This window comes from Podarcis pityusensis (assembly GCF_964106645.2).
Source record: "Podarcis pityusensis genome assembly, chromosome: 9".
In the NCBI taxonomy this organism is placed as follows: Eukaryota; Metazoa; Chordata; class Lepidosauria; order Squamata; family Lacertidae; genus Podarcis; species Podarcis pityusensis.
In genome coordinates this window covers 13,695,014-13,710,292 of record NC_138034.1, presented here as the reverse complement: position 1 = coordinate 13,710,292, position 15,279 = coordinate 13,695,014, and the positions used below count along the sequence as shown (strand labels likewise).

The 15,279-nt window shown below is 41.6% G+C and overlaps 1 long non-coding RNA gene across 1 annotated transcript in view; it reads right to left on the bottom strand.

Moving 5' to 3' along the window:
- Positions 1 to 8,819: 8,819 nt before the first annotated feature.
- LOC308484997 overlaps positions 8,820 to 15,279 on the bottom strand; it is an 11,383-nt gene continuing 4,923 nt past the window's right edge. Inside the window, exons 2-3 of the long non-coding RNA XR_013990280.1 lie at positions 14,430 to 14,510; positions 8,820 to 8,842 (exon numbers count right to left, since the gene is read on the bottom strand). This is a non-coding gene — a long non-coding RNA (uncharacterized lncRNA). The remainder of the gene's footprint in view (positions 8,843 to 14,429; positions 14,511 to 15,279) is intronic.

Genomic DNA, 15,279 nt, shown 5'->3' with positions numbered 1-15,279 from the left:
CCAGACTCAAGTTTAGGCAAACACAGGCCACTGAATACATAACATCAGGCAGTACATAAAAGAATGCAACAGTTCACAGACAGAACAATCCATTCATTGTGTATGACCAAAGTTCCTAGAAATAAGGGACATAATCCCCTGAGAAGCTGTATGGTGCAAGTATCTTCCACATAAATGATCTACATCAGCTTCCAATGGGGCTTGTACAGAGAACAAACTAGTTCCTTAGAAAATTTCCAGCAAGTGCTACATTCCTATATACAAGAACTGTAATACATCAGCACAATTGCTTGTTAGGCCAGCTCCAAAGGGCCTCTAGTGGATGAGACACAGTGCTCAAAACTGGGAATGATCTCAGCCTACTTGAGGCCTATTGTTATGATTCCCCCCCCCCCTGCATTCCCTACTATGAATTCCTGACGTGAAATATACTGCGCTATAAATTTTTAAAAAATCTGAATGCAAACCCTTTCAATATTTGTAGTTTGTCTGTTCCTATGGCTTCCTTTGTTGATTGTAAACTACTCTTGTAAATGCATATTTGCCCCCCTAGTAAAAGTTGATGGCCCAACTGCCTTCCTGGGTTAATGAACTTTGATGTTCCTTCCCGTTATTACTGTTCTAAGCAACAAAATTGTTTACAGACTGGTGCCTTACTTGCAGTGTTGTACAGCCAGTAATTAAATTTAATGTGTTGTATCAAAATCAGCACACCAGAAAGTTAACCTTAAATCACCTTTTTTTAATGATTATTTTTGTCCTTCCAGGTTGCCAGTTCAGAAATCACGTAGTTTCCCCTTCCGATAGGGAAGCCAAGCAGCATTCATTCACAAATGCATTTGCAGGACTGTCTTCCAGGAAGAATCATTTGCACGAGAAACCGTCATCACACTCAACATTTAATCACTTGCTCTTAAATGGGAGCCAATGAAAAGATGTGGGGGCAGGGGACGTCTTTGTTTCACTGAACATTACTGGAGGGTTGTAGCCATTTATAGCACATGGCATTAAACCGTCACATCACCAACGCAGCACCAAAAGACAAGCAAGAGAACTTAAATCAATCATTACTACCCAGAGGCTGTAGTAGAAACTAGAGCAGCTACAGTAGTGAGCATGTAATTCACACAAACTAGCAGTATGTTGTTTCTGGTTATTCAGTTACCATCTTTCTTTTTTTTATCAGCACCAGTTCATCATCAGTTAACATTTAAGCTTTTTAATATCTATATGAAGCCACTGGGAGAGATCATCAGGGGGTTTGGGCTGGGTGTTTATCAGTAGGCAGATGACACCCAGCTCTATCTCTCTTTTAAATCAGAACCAGTGAAGGCGGTGAATGTCCTGTGTGAGTGTCTGGAGGTGGCTGGAGGATGGGTGGCAGCTAACAGATTGAGGTTGAATCCTGAGAAGACTGTTTTGGCAGGACAGGGGGCAGGCGTGTATGGGGGACTCCCTGGTCTTGAATGTGTGCCCCTGAAGGACCAGGTGTGAAGACTTGGAGTCATTTTGGACTCACAGCTGTCCATGGAGGCGCAGGTTAATTCTGTGTCCAGGGCAGCTGTCTACCAGCTCCACCCGATATGCAAGCTGAGACCCTACCTGCCTGCGGACTGTCTCGCCAGAGTGGTGCATGCTATAGTTATCTCCCACTTGGACTACTGCAACACACTCTACGTGGGGCTACCTTTGAAGGTGATCCAGAAACTGCAATTAATCCAGAATGTGGCATCTAGACTGGTGACTGGGAGTAGCCGCCAGGACCACATAACACCCATCCTGAGAAATCTGCATTGGCTCCCAGTACGTTTCCGAGCAAAATTCAAAGTGTTGGTGCTGACCTTTAAAGCCCTAAACAGCCCCAGTCCACCTGAAGGAGTGTCTCCACCCCCATCGTTCAGCCCAGACACTGAGATCCAGCACTGAGAGCCTTCTGGTGGTTCCCTCATTGTGAGAAGTGAGATTACAGGGAACCAGACAGGGGGCCTTCTCGGTAGTGGCGCCCGACCTATGGAATGCCCTCCCATCAGATGTCAAAGAAATAAGCAGCTATCTTATCTTTAAAAGACATCTGAAGGCAGCCCTGTTTAGGGAAGTTCTTAATATTTAATGCTGCATTATTTTTAACACTCAATTGGGAGCCGCCCAGAGTGGCTGGGGAAACTCAGCCAGATGGGCGGGGTATAAGTAATAAATTAAACAATAAATAATAAATTATTATTGTATTGTTATTATTTAAGCAGAGTGCAAGAGACCTTGGGCAGTAGCCAGTGAAATGGTTCCATTAGCACAAGGACGTCTGGTTCTGTAATGGAACTGTTGTTCCCTCTCCTTCCCCTGTGTGTCCTCTAAATCTTTTGTGGGGGTTCCCCAACCCTCCAAATAAAATTTGGAGTGAGTTCAGAAGTGTGCAGGAATAAGAAAGGGTGGGGAAGTTCCATAGAACAAATGAAAATCCTTGCACTAACAGAACTACATATTTGGATACCACCTGTTGCCTATAGCTGGACCAGATTGCCTCCGTCTACCATGACTCTTTTAAGAACAGGCAAGTACATCAGGTTTGATTTCTCCTACTGTCTCATCCCCCTCCCCCAGTCTTAAGCTGCATTTGCCCAATTTCTTCAATAGTTTGACATTTTCTTTAGGGTTTTTTTTTAAAAAAATTAAAAAATCTGTATGAAAATCTGAATGCATTTTCATGTGTATTTCTTTTAGTTCTTGCATTTTTGCAAGCAATTTGTCCTAATGTACACTTTTGGGTATGCTTTTAAAAAAACACTTATTGAGAACTGCATCACAAAATCTGGAGAAGAGTAGGTTTTGAAGGGCAGCTGCGTACTGGCTCAGGAGGTGCGGATTGCGCAGATTTGCATTAAAAAGTGAACGAGTTTCTTACTTGTCCAACTCTAAATCCTATCCACCTCTGCAGCAGTTTCCTCTGACCCTTCCCTGCTTGGGCTCACATTGACTCACTTTGCAGGCCTAATTAAACAAAGAACCATATTGCCCAACCAGCCCCAGCCCCCAGGGATCATAAGAAAGGAATAAAGATTCTGATAATGTGTTATGGAATTAAAATAGGCCACAACTTTATTAAACTTCTGAATGTAGGAAGACCTTGGCTTAGGCATTAGGCATGTACCCCTCCCAGCCCCCCCAGCCAGTGGAACTGGGGAACATCAGGGTAAATGGGATATGGGGGTCCACTGCGAGACGTAAGTGTAGAAGGCAGCCCAGCCCATATCCCCACATACAGGGTAGTTCGCTGACAGCCTTTCGGTGTATGGGCAGTGACACCCATTATATATAACCCATTTTAAGAGGGGACACTGGCATCAATGCCGCAGGGGGGTGAGTCACCACTTCACCCCCCTACCCCCATTATAGGGAAGAAAAGACTAAAGGATTCCACCCAAGGCCATAAACCACCAAAGTTGTGATGAATTGCTACGGGGAAGACAAAACCTGCCAGTGCAGGAAAATTTCTTCCCAGTCCTTCAACAGCAACCAGTCAAAGACCGCAGCAGCACCTGCTAAACAGGAAGAAAAAGTTAACCTGCAAACAAGAAAACATTAAACTAAGGGAGGGTAGGGAGGGTGAATCTCCTGAGCCGACTGCCTGGCTACTGTCGGCTCCACCCCCTATATATATTTGGGACTGGCCCCACCTCCCAGCAATGAAACTGGACTACTGAGGCTGGACGTGAACTGCCAAATAATAACACAGAGAGGCAGGCCAGTCCCTGTTTGCCATTAAGTTCCCTGGGAACTGTAGCACCACACATGACCATGCAAAGGGAACCCACAATGTGAGTGCTCATTCAACTGGGGAAGCCTTGGTTGTAGGTTTTATTCTCCTATGGGACAAATGCATATTTTTGCATTGCAGGGAATTGGACTCCTCAGGGTTCCATCCAACTCTACAATTCTACAATTCTATGATTTGTTTAGACTGGGGCAAGTGAGCAGCCCCATGGTAAACATCAGGCTCCAGCTACATACCTAGGTGAAGGACCTATGTTCTTACCAGAGTGTGAAAATGAACAACACACATATTTATATGAAGGGTTTTTTATTATTATTCAAAGGGATCTCCATTTGCCAACTAATCTGAAAATATAACTTCGGGCAGTGGAGCCCAAGTTCTGCATCATATATTTAATATATCTATTCCCTGGACCATTACATTTTTCAGCTATTTTGGAATTTAGGTAGATTGGTCATTTATTCTTACATGCTCTGCACTTGAAAAGCTCTGACTGCCATACTCATCGATATTGAACAGTTATGATTCAGGATATAATAGCTGAAACCTAATTGCCTTGATGGATTTTTTTTTGATACAGAACAGTAGTCTAGGTGATAAAGGTTAGCATTAACAACCAGCGATCTAGTCATGGGTGAATCAAAGACACTCACAGTCTCCACTTGTCTTAACATTTGTACTAAAACCTTTGCATCCCAAATTAGGGTAGAAAGAAATATTCAGGAAGCAGAGGTTCAGGAAATTATGGATAAATCTACACAAATTCAGAAGTACTGGGGAAATATTTCATCTTGTAGAATCACAGAATTGCAGGTTTGAAAGGGACCCAAAGGCATCCAACCTCTGCTTAAAAACTCCAAAGGAAGGAGATTCCACCACCTTCCAATGGAGTCTATTCCACTGTCAGACAGCTCTTATCATCTGTCAAAGGCACACCCCAACTGAAGGAATGCACATGACAGTTAATTCTTTATTGTCAAAGCTAACCCAGTTGTTTCTACGGTTCCAAACAACCACACCCACCAGTGAGCACAAAATATGGTCCAAAGCTCAACATAAAAAAAAAAACTAAGATCATGGCCACTGGTCCCATCACCTCCTGGCAAATAGAACTATACTCCAAAGGTCCGTATAGTTAAAGCTATGGTTTGCCCAGTAGTGATGTATGGAAGTGAGAGCTGGACCATAAAGAAGGCTGATCGCCAAAGAATTGATGCTTTTGAATTATGGTGCTGGAGGAGACTCTTGAGAGTCCCATGGACTGCAAGGAGATCAAACCTATCCATTCTTAAGGAAATCAGCCCTGAGTGTTCACTGGAAGGACAGATCCTGAAGCTGAGGCTCCAATACTTTGGCCACCTCATGAGAAGAGAAGACTCCCTGGAAAAGACCCTGATGTTGGGAAAGATGGAGGGCACAAGGAGAAGGGGACGACAAAGGATGAGATGGCTGGACAGTGTTCTTGAAGCTACCAGCATGAGTTTAACCAAACTGCGGGAGGCAGTGGAAGACAGGAGTGCCTGGCGTGCTCTGGTCCATGGGGTCACAAAGAGTCGGACATGACTAAACAACTAAACAACAACAATCTTATCTCTTCTCAGTCTCCCCATTCCAGGCAAAACATACAAAACTCCCTCAACTGTTCCTCATAAGGTTTGGTTCCCAGACCTTTTATCTTCTTGATCACCCTCCTTAAAACATGTTCCAGATTGTTAATATCCTTCTTAAATTGTGGTGACCAGGACTGAACACAGTACTCCAGGTTCGGTCTGACCAAGGGCAGAATAGAGTGGGACTATGACTTCCTTTGATCACGATACTAGGCTTCTATTGATGCAGCCTCAAATAGCAGTAGCTTCTTTTCCTGCGTAACACTGGTGACTTGTGTTAAGCTTGTGGTCTACTAAGATCTCTAGGTCCTTGTCACATTTACAACTCATTGCTGTTGGCATCCATATGTCTTGAGAGAAAATGGAACGTGCCTCCAAGGTTGAAGTCAAAGCAGTGCATTAACATCACCAAAGTGACCTTCTCGTATGCAAACCTGGGCAGTGTATATGGAGGTCCTGGAATGCCCAGATGACAAGACCTTGCTCTTGGCCTCACTGACATGCTCCAAAGGAAAGCAGAACAATATATTTATATTTGGCAGGAGCTTGCCTTCAGGAGTTGCCAGAAGTAGGGGTACAAGGTGCTATTCGACCATCTAAGGCAGGGGTGAACAAACTTTTCTGCAGGGGGCCGGTCTACTGTCCCTCAGATCTTGTGGAGGGCCAGACTATCTATCTATCTATCTATCTATCTATCTATCTATCTATCTATCTATCTATATCTATCTATCTATCTATCTATCATCTATATCTATCATCTATATCTATCTATCTATCATCTATCTATCTATATCTATCTATCTATCTATCTATCTATCTATCTATCTATCATCTATCTATCTATCTATCTATCTATCTACATCTCTCTCTCTCTCTCTCTCTCTCTCTCTCTCTATCATCTATCTATCATCTATCTATCATCTATCTATCTATCTATCTATCTATCTATCTATCTATCTATCTATCTATATCTATCTATCATCTATCTATCATCTATCCACACACACACACACACGGATTCCTATGCAGATTGCTAGGGGGGCAAGTAGTCCTCCTCCCCACACACACCCAGCCCCAGCAGCCTTCTTGGTTTGCCGCCTGCCTCATTCGCCGAAGGGCTGGCGGCAGTGACGCGAAATGGGCTTCCTCCTCGCCTAGAGAAAGAAGGCGCTGCGCTTACCTCCCCAGGGGCTGCCACCATCACCCCTACTTCTGCTGCTTCTCGTGAAGCGGCTAGGCATATCGAGCTCGTCCGCTCCACTCTCTGGCCCACAGGAGCACCAGGGTGGCGGCAACGGCGGTGGAAGGAAGAGGCTGAGCAACAACGGCTCTGCCAATCAAACCAGGCGCGGCAGAGCTGCCACCGCTCAGCCTCTTCCTCTTGTCACCATCGCCGGGAGTCTTGACTTCACGGCGGGTTCCGGTTTTGCGGCATGGGCTGGATTTATGACCCTGAGGGGCTGCATACAGCCCCCAGGCCTTAGTTTGCCGACCCCTGATCTAAGGGAGTACTCTCCAGAATTGTGTAGGGTTTACTCCTTAGCCTTTTCTTCTTCTGAAGATGTCCTGCAAGGCAGTGAAGGTTTAGGATCCATTTTTCCTTTTCCTAATGGGCTACCTTCCCAGGTTAATGTGTCCCATTGGCCCTTCACTTCCCTCTACAGCATGTGCAGTAACTGCCTACTTGACCATTGGACCCACTATTGAGGTCATCCACTCAGTCCAGCAGACCCTGTGTTCACATGCAGGGGAAGTCCCTAACACACCGAGGGTTTGAGACCCATCAGTTACCCTCACCTGGTTTAGCCAGCCAGTTGAAGCTGTTTCCCGGGATGTGGCCTCTGTCACATGCTGGCAGCTTCTAGGAGCCACAGGTGAGAGTTGAGTGCAGGGTTGGGACCAAAGGTGGACAAACTACCCCAGAAGTAGCATGATGTGTCTTGCACCAGAGGTACTACCTCTCCCCACATACCCCACATTTGCTATTGGCAAGCCACATATATCCCCCATCTTATATTTCTGCAGTTGGTTTTTCCTACCTAAGTTTTCTTGCTTTACCCAGGAAAATCCACTGTTTACCGCTGAATTGGAACAAATGTCAATCTGCCCAAAAACCTATCAATGTTTCTTCCAATTCAGCAGTAAACAGCAAGGTTTTCCCAGAGGAAAGTGGCAGAAAAAGGGGAAATGTGGTCAAGCCTCCTGTTACTAGTGATGAGCTAAATAAATAAACAAAAATATTGTGCTGATGAACAAATTGCCTTCCATTGTCTCCAGAGACAGATGTGAACAACTTACTAGAGACTAAGGCCACAGCCACGCTATATATTTAAAGTCATATGATCCAACAGTCATGGCTTCCCCCAAAGGATTCTGGGAACTGTAGTTTGTTAAGGATGCTGAGAAATGCTAGAAGACCCCTGTTCCTCTCACAGAGCTTCAATTCCCAAAGTTCTTATGAGCAGAGGGATTCACTGTTAAACCACTCTGAGAACTGAGTTCAAAGCTTCTGGCCTTATTGCTGATTTTTCTTTAAGTTTTGGCAGTGGATTATATTGGCAAGGGAAGATCACATTTCCACATTTTTCTTCCTTTAAATTACGCAAAGGTATCTGACTACTTCCATTTCTTGTGCACCTATGGCAACTTGCCAAAAACATGAATGGAACGTGCATTTTTCCAAAGTGCTGAAAGAAGTAGAAGAAATGGGGGAAAGCATAGCAGAAGGTAATTTCAGAAACACACCCGAAGTTATGGACATTGCAACGGTTAAATTTCAAAAGCAGCTGCCGTCTATTTTCAATCTATGCTCATTCACACTTCTAGATGAGTAATGCTTTTTATAAAACAAACATTTTTGAATAAGGCAAGGGTCAGCCCACCTCACTGGCAATCACACGATTGTCTTTTTTTAAGTTTCTGCAACCAGCTGATCTGCTTTGACTGACAGATACAGATAAACAGGACTTTGCTTTCCACTTAACGTTTAACTACATTTGATCACTTACAATTTTTGGAGGATGTTGATTGACAAAGAGCAATGGAAATTCCTTGTGTTTGTTCTTCTCAGGAAAGTCCTCATTTGAGAGGGAGAGGCAATAGTTAGACTTTACCAGGAGTCCAGTGTGACCACAGAAAGGTCCATTACCTTGAGTTAAAATAAATAAATAAGCAGACTCTTATAAAACTGTAGGTTATTACAAGAATATTGCCAATAATCTTACCTGTTTACAATTTATCTGTAAATATTCAATAAACCATTTCCATTATTTTATAAAAAGTTTGTTATCTTGATTTCTTATTCTTCTGGTCAGCTTTGCCATTTCTGCGTATTCCATAAGTTTTTGTATCCATTCTTCCTTTGCTGGGACTTCTGCTTCTTTCCATTTTGGGGTGAGTAACATTATTGCCACTGTAGTAGCATGCATGAATAAGTTTCTATACAGTTTAGGTAGTTCTGTCCCTATAATTCCCAAAATAAATATATTTAAATTAGATGAATAAATGACCAAATTAAGTTAATTTGGATATGTAGAAGATATTAAAAATAAATTTAAGGAACCGCAGAAAGAGGGGGAAGGAAGTCAAGTTTTGAAATGTTAAAATGATTGTAAAATTAGTGAAATGTATAAACTTGAAAAGTATAAATAAAATTTGAAAAACTGGGGGGCAGGGGGCATGTTATGCACACTTGCTTTCCTTAAGCTTTGAATCTATTTGCAGTGCCCACCTCTTCTCAGATCTGCTGAAATTTGTTGCAAAAGCAGTGTTGAAACAGAACAAAAAAACTCTGGTTTTGCTTGCTTTGCCTCATTCGAAGAGACGCTACAATTGCCTTCACCCTAAACTCTGTTACCTGTAGTTTGAGAGTTTGTGTGCCTTCTTATGTGGCACACATTTTCAAAAACACAAGGTCTGAGAAATCTTTATTTTCATACTTTTGCAGGAAACGCCATCAGGTGTGGTAGCAGGATCGAGGGACACACAACATAACAAAAAAGACATTAAGATTCATAGGACAATAAAAGACCTAAGCAGTGATTATATAAATTAAAAGAAATAGCAGCAAGCCTGTCCTAATTAGAGAAAATCCAATAATTACACAAATAAATGCATTATAATTGATTTTTAAAATAAAAAATAAGCTACTGGGAAAAAGACAAAGGGTTGATGAAATAAAAAAAATGTATGAATTTACATCAGAATGACAGAAGGAAATGTACTCTCTGGTCCCATAAATTGGTCAGAGAAGGTCACCAAGGTGTTTTCCTGTATACCTCAGGGCCTAAGTTGTAGTGGCCCCCTCACTAATTTGAATAGCTCCACTCAGAATTGCTCTGTGTTTCTGCAATGGCTACCAATGGCTACCTTTTCTTTGATGCCACAGGAGGGCCATTTTAGCCTGTGTTTGGGTTGAATTCAACCACCACAAATATTCTTCTGCCATTGCTCAAGCCAGCATCCCTCACAATTCATCACTCACCAACTCTCCAGAAAACCAGGAAGTTCATAGTGGTCTTCTAAGCAAAATAAGAACCTCTAGAAAGATCTAATCAACCACCAGGGTTATTTGCCTGTTTCAGAGGCTGAGAAAAGATTTCACAAAACGGCCAGTCATGGAAGCAGAAAAACCTTCTAGAGCCTTCATGAATCCATCTCAATTCATTCAAATTTGTTATCTAGTCCTGCAAGATCTAGTAGCCTTATTGTAAGGCCCCAGGAAATTCAAATCTTACTAAGTAGTGATCTTTGCGCCTATGTTGTTGTTGTTGTTTAGTTGTTTAGTCGTGTCTGACTCTTTGTGACCCCATGGACCAGAGCACGCCAGGCACTCCTGTCTTCCACTGCCTCCCACAGTTTGGTCAAACTCATGTTGGTAGCTTCGAGAACACTATCCATCCATCTCGTCCTCTGTCGTCCCCTTCTCCTTGTGCCCTCCATCTTTCCCAACATCAGGGTCTTTTCCAGGGAGTCTTCTCTTCTCATGAGGTGGCCAAAGTATTGGAGCCTCAGCTTCAGGATCTGTCCTTCCAGTGAGCACTCAGGGCTGATTTCCTGAAGAATGGATAGTTTTGATCTTCTTGCAGTCCAAGGGACTCTCAAGAGTCTCCTCCAGCACCATAATTCAAAAGCATCAATTCTTCGGTGATCATCCTTCTTTATGGTCCAGCTTTGCGCCTATATAAGCTAGCAAATTCTTGGACATTTAGAGTTGCTTCTGCTAGGGGGTAGGGGGATGTAATCTCATGCACCCTAAAAGTATCTGCCTGATATGCAATCAGTGATGAGATCCATACGTTCTTTTCCATTTCCAGGTAAAAATTAATGCTAGAGGTTAGGTCTGGGAAGTGATCCATGTGGATAAATTGTTAACTTATGTTCATTCAAGCCTCCCAGGTCTTCAAGATCACACTGGTTGTAATTTGAAGGATAAACATTCCATCAGGTTTTGAGTAATTTACTGTCTTAGAGATACATTTATATCCAAACTGCTATATCCAAACTGGATTTGACAAATGCACAGAAGAGAAGTTCCATGTTGGTCAGGATGGGAATTTTACTCTTAAACCACCCTTAAATCCCAGATGTAAAGGTGTTAGATTAGTTGTCCCGGTAGCCCCACTGAAATTACTGCAAATTGTGGCTAAATGAAAGAATTCTGAATGCCAGTAACACTAGTTGGAAGCTTTGTAGATGCTGGACACATTCTCTGAAGCAGCTGGGATTGAGGACTGACCACAGTGGGCTAGAGACAGATATTATATGATCATTCAGATATTTCTTTATTCCAAATTCTAGGTCAAAAGTAGGCCCCTTTGGCAGCTCCACAACTCATTTTAATTCTGCATCCATTATGTTTGGCAGCTGCAAGATTCACTTCAATCTGCATCCATTATTTTTCTGCCTTCATTCCTGGATAGCATAGATAGGACATGAATGTGTCAATAAATCTTCTCTCTGCTTTGGAAAATGACACATACCATTTCTGGGAGGTGCAGAGAAATGCAGAGCACAGAGACAGAATTTAAATACATTGTGTTGGCATCGAAAGGTCCAAGGCGGTTTATGAGCTTCACATCTGTTCGGAAGATGTGTCCAAGCTGTGATGGTATGGTGACATGCTGCTTTCACCTGTGTAGTAAATTATCTGTACAACCTTTCATTTCCAGCTAGTCTCAAGGACTGGAGGTTATTTTGGAATGGATCAGATCAAACAAGCTGAAGCTTAAGATGAGAGGGGTGCTGTTCTCAATGGGACCAATGTTGAACGGAACCCCATTGCTCTCCTTGATGGACCAAATGTGCACTTGAGAGATCCTCTATGGAGATACTGTACATATAGTGAGGGGCAGGCACAAACTTGAGGGCCTTCTGGTGGTCCCCACACTGCAGGATGCAAGGTTACAGAGGGAACCAAGCAGAGGGCCTTCTCGGTAGTGGTACCCGCCGTGTGGAATACCCTCCCATCAGATGTCAAGGAAACAAACAACTATCTGACTTTTAGAAAACATCTGAAGGCAGCCCTGTTTGGGGAAGTTTTTAAAGTTTGATTCAATTTTTAATATTTTGTTGCGAGCTGCCCAGAGTGACTGGGGAAACCCAACCAGATGAGCGGGGTATAAATAATAAATAATAAATTATTATTATTGTTATTATTATTAGGGACAGATGTGTCTTCAGCCCCCTCAACATTTTTTGGAAAGGTGCCAAGCCTCCTCAGTGTTGAGGGGGCATGTTGCAGCTTCAGCGGCCCGCTCCTCAGAGTGCTTGGCCTCCTCCAGATGATGCGATATCGAGCATGTAATGTCACAGGACGCACGATACGTGTGTAACATCACACACATGCAATGCGCACTTGGTCCCCTCAATCTTGGGGACAACCTGGCCCCACTGGTGAGGGCTGCCTTTTATCAGCTTCAGCTGATCTGTTGGACCATGCTAGTCGCTAACACCTTGGTTATGTCTTAAATGACTCGGACCAGGTTATTTGAAGGACCACCTGTAGTTGCAGAAGCCTACCCAGGCTCTAACATCTGCCTTAGAGGTTCTGTTCATGTGCCTGCAAGTCAGATTTGCCAGGCTAGTTTTATGAGGGACAGAACTGTCTCTCAAGGTGGCCGCCATCTTTAGAAATGTCATTCCATTGGGGACACACCTGGCTGCTTCCCTGATACAGGCCTTAAATACCTTTTTTTAAATTTCAGTCTGTTTTAATCAATGCTGGCATTATAGTTTATCTTCAACTGTTATTGATATTTTTTATTTATTTTGAATGTTATTGTTGTTTTACTGCTGTTGTCTCAGCTCATTGTATTTATTAGTTAATTATATATATTTCATTGTTTTACATTTTTAACTTGCAAGGTGGTACGATATAAGAGGTGTGAGCGGAGCCCCCAAGATCCATCTTCTATCTGTGCTTTTAAAAAAAGTGAGTGATATTCAGCTGAAGAGATCTGGCTTCAAGATTCCACTCTGCATGGAAACTCTCTGGACAAGCAACTCTTTCTGTTGGCTTAACATATATCACAGGGTTTGTCGTGAGGACAAAATGGCCAGGGAGAGAACACTACCCTGAGCTCTTTGAAGGGCAAATTATTTTTTTTTTATAAAATGTAATAATAAATTCCTGACTGCAGGCTCTGGAAATGTGAAACATGATTGTCTTTGTACCTCTCCAGCTAGATACCAATGCAACCCCACTTCTGCCACCAGCCTCATATTTCCTAAGTCATCCCTGAACAATTTATTATATGAATTTTATCCCCTAATATGAGGAACAATTGTATCCAGTGCAGTTCCCCCACTCATTCACATTTAGGCAGCCTCTGGTTATCCTAGAGAACCCTATAGCTATAGGAAGAAACTATATTATTGTGGAAGTTCCAGAAGTATAAATCCAGAGGATCTCCTGTGAATTGCTGGTACAACTTACAAGACTGTGACTGCAGTATCTGGATATATATATATATATATACAGTATATATATATATATATATATATATATATATATATATACACACAGTATATATATATATATATATATATATATATACACAGTATATATATATATATATATATATATATATATATATATATACACACAGTATATATATATATATATATATATATATATATATATATATAACAAAAGGGACACACTGTCACACTAAGAAATACTACCACATGCCAAGCCAAACAAGTGCTGTAAATTCTGTAGGAATTGCACCTTGGAAGCTGTGACACTGAAAAAAACAATGCATGTGGAAACCGGGGAATTGAATCTTATGTTACACTGTCTTCCCATCGGTGTCACTCAGTTAGTTTCAAGGAAGTTCCTTCCAATTTTGTACCCATCAAAATCATGTCCCAGTGTATTTTTAGGATTTGGGGATATTTTAACAAACAAGTTAAAGGTTACTAATCATGAAAAAAAAAATTCTGCAGGGATTGTATTATCCCTACAAAAGTCTTTTTTGATATTGCTGACTTTTGTATAATGCTCAAGGGATTTGGAAAGCAATGTATGTAATGATGATGCTTAAGTTACAAATGAAAAGTGATAACAAAAATGTTACAGATATAGAATGCAAGCAACCTTTTCAGTTCATGGTTTTGCAGCATAACGCATCCTGGGAGAGTTTGCCTGTAAAGCAGACATCGCAGGTTTAACATTGAGCAATGCTGAAATGAACAATAATTACTTCCTGTTGTCTGACGATCAAGTCAGTGTGAGCTTTTTGGGGGGTGGAGAGGTGTAAGACAAAAGCATCTGATCTCTAACTTTTAAAATTGTAAATAAAATTAATTTGACCATAATATTAGGATGGTTCCCCCCCCCCCTTTATTTCCTTCCCCCTGCTTCCTTTGCACAAAGAGACTTAGGAGTAATGTAGATGGCCCAGTGCAAGGATAGAACAAGTTTATTGATCCCACAGGTTTCTAGCAGTGGTCAATAAAAAGAAACTTCTTACATGACTCAGTCAATGAAAAGGTGGCTAGGGGGAAAACCGATGTGGTTTACTGTAGGGCACTCTACTAGAACCAACCTGATTTCATTCTCTTCAAGCAGCAACTTGTAAGTCCCACAGAAGGTGAAGCTATGCAGGTTTAGGTCTGCTCCGTGATAACTGCATGGAAATCACATCTATATGTCATTGGCAGGAGGGGTGAAAGGCAGAATGGAAATGAAAGAAACTACATAAATAAAAGACCACATAAGTTGTGCTCAGCAAGAATACTTATTGCAAAGCATTGGAAGACACAAGACTTACCCACACTGGAGGACTGGCAGATGAAATTGATGGACTATATGGAATTGGCGGAAATGACTGGCAGAATCCGTGACCAGGGAGAAGAGTCGGTGGAAGAAGATTGGAAGAAATTTAAAGACTATTTACAGAAATATTGCAAAACTAATGAATGTTAGAATGATGTTGGATTGAAGTTAAGTGGTTTCTAGCTGTACAGGTACAAAAGAATACGGAAAAATTGGTTTCTAATATGTAAAAATTTAATGTTATAATATATCAAGATTAAAGATTAGGATTAAAAAGGAGGGAAAGGAATTGTTGCATTAACAAATTGAATTGGAATACAAAAGAGGGAGGTATGAGGAGGTCTGGGAAACAAGTAAATGTAAAAGAAGTGATGAAAAGATGGAATTGTTTTTAACTGTTTTTCTTTTTTCTACTTTGTATTTTTCCTTTTTATTGTTAATCTTTTTATTAATGTGATTTTTCTTCTTTTGAAACTTTAATAAATATTATTTAAAAAAAGAAAAAGAAAAAAAGAAAGGCAGAATGGAAATGAAAGAACTACATAAATAAAAGACCCCATAAGTTGTGCTCATTGTGTTACTTAAATCTGTCCTGGAATTCTACTTAATATTGATCCAGA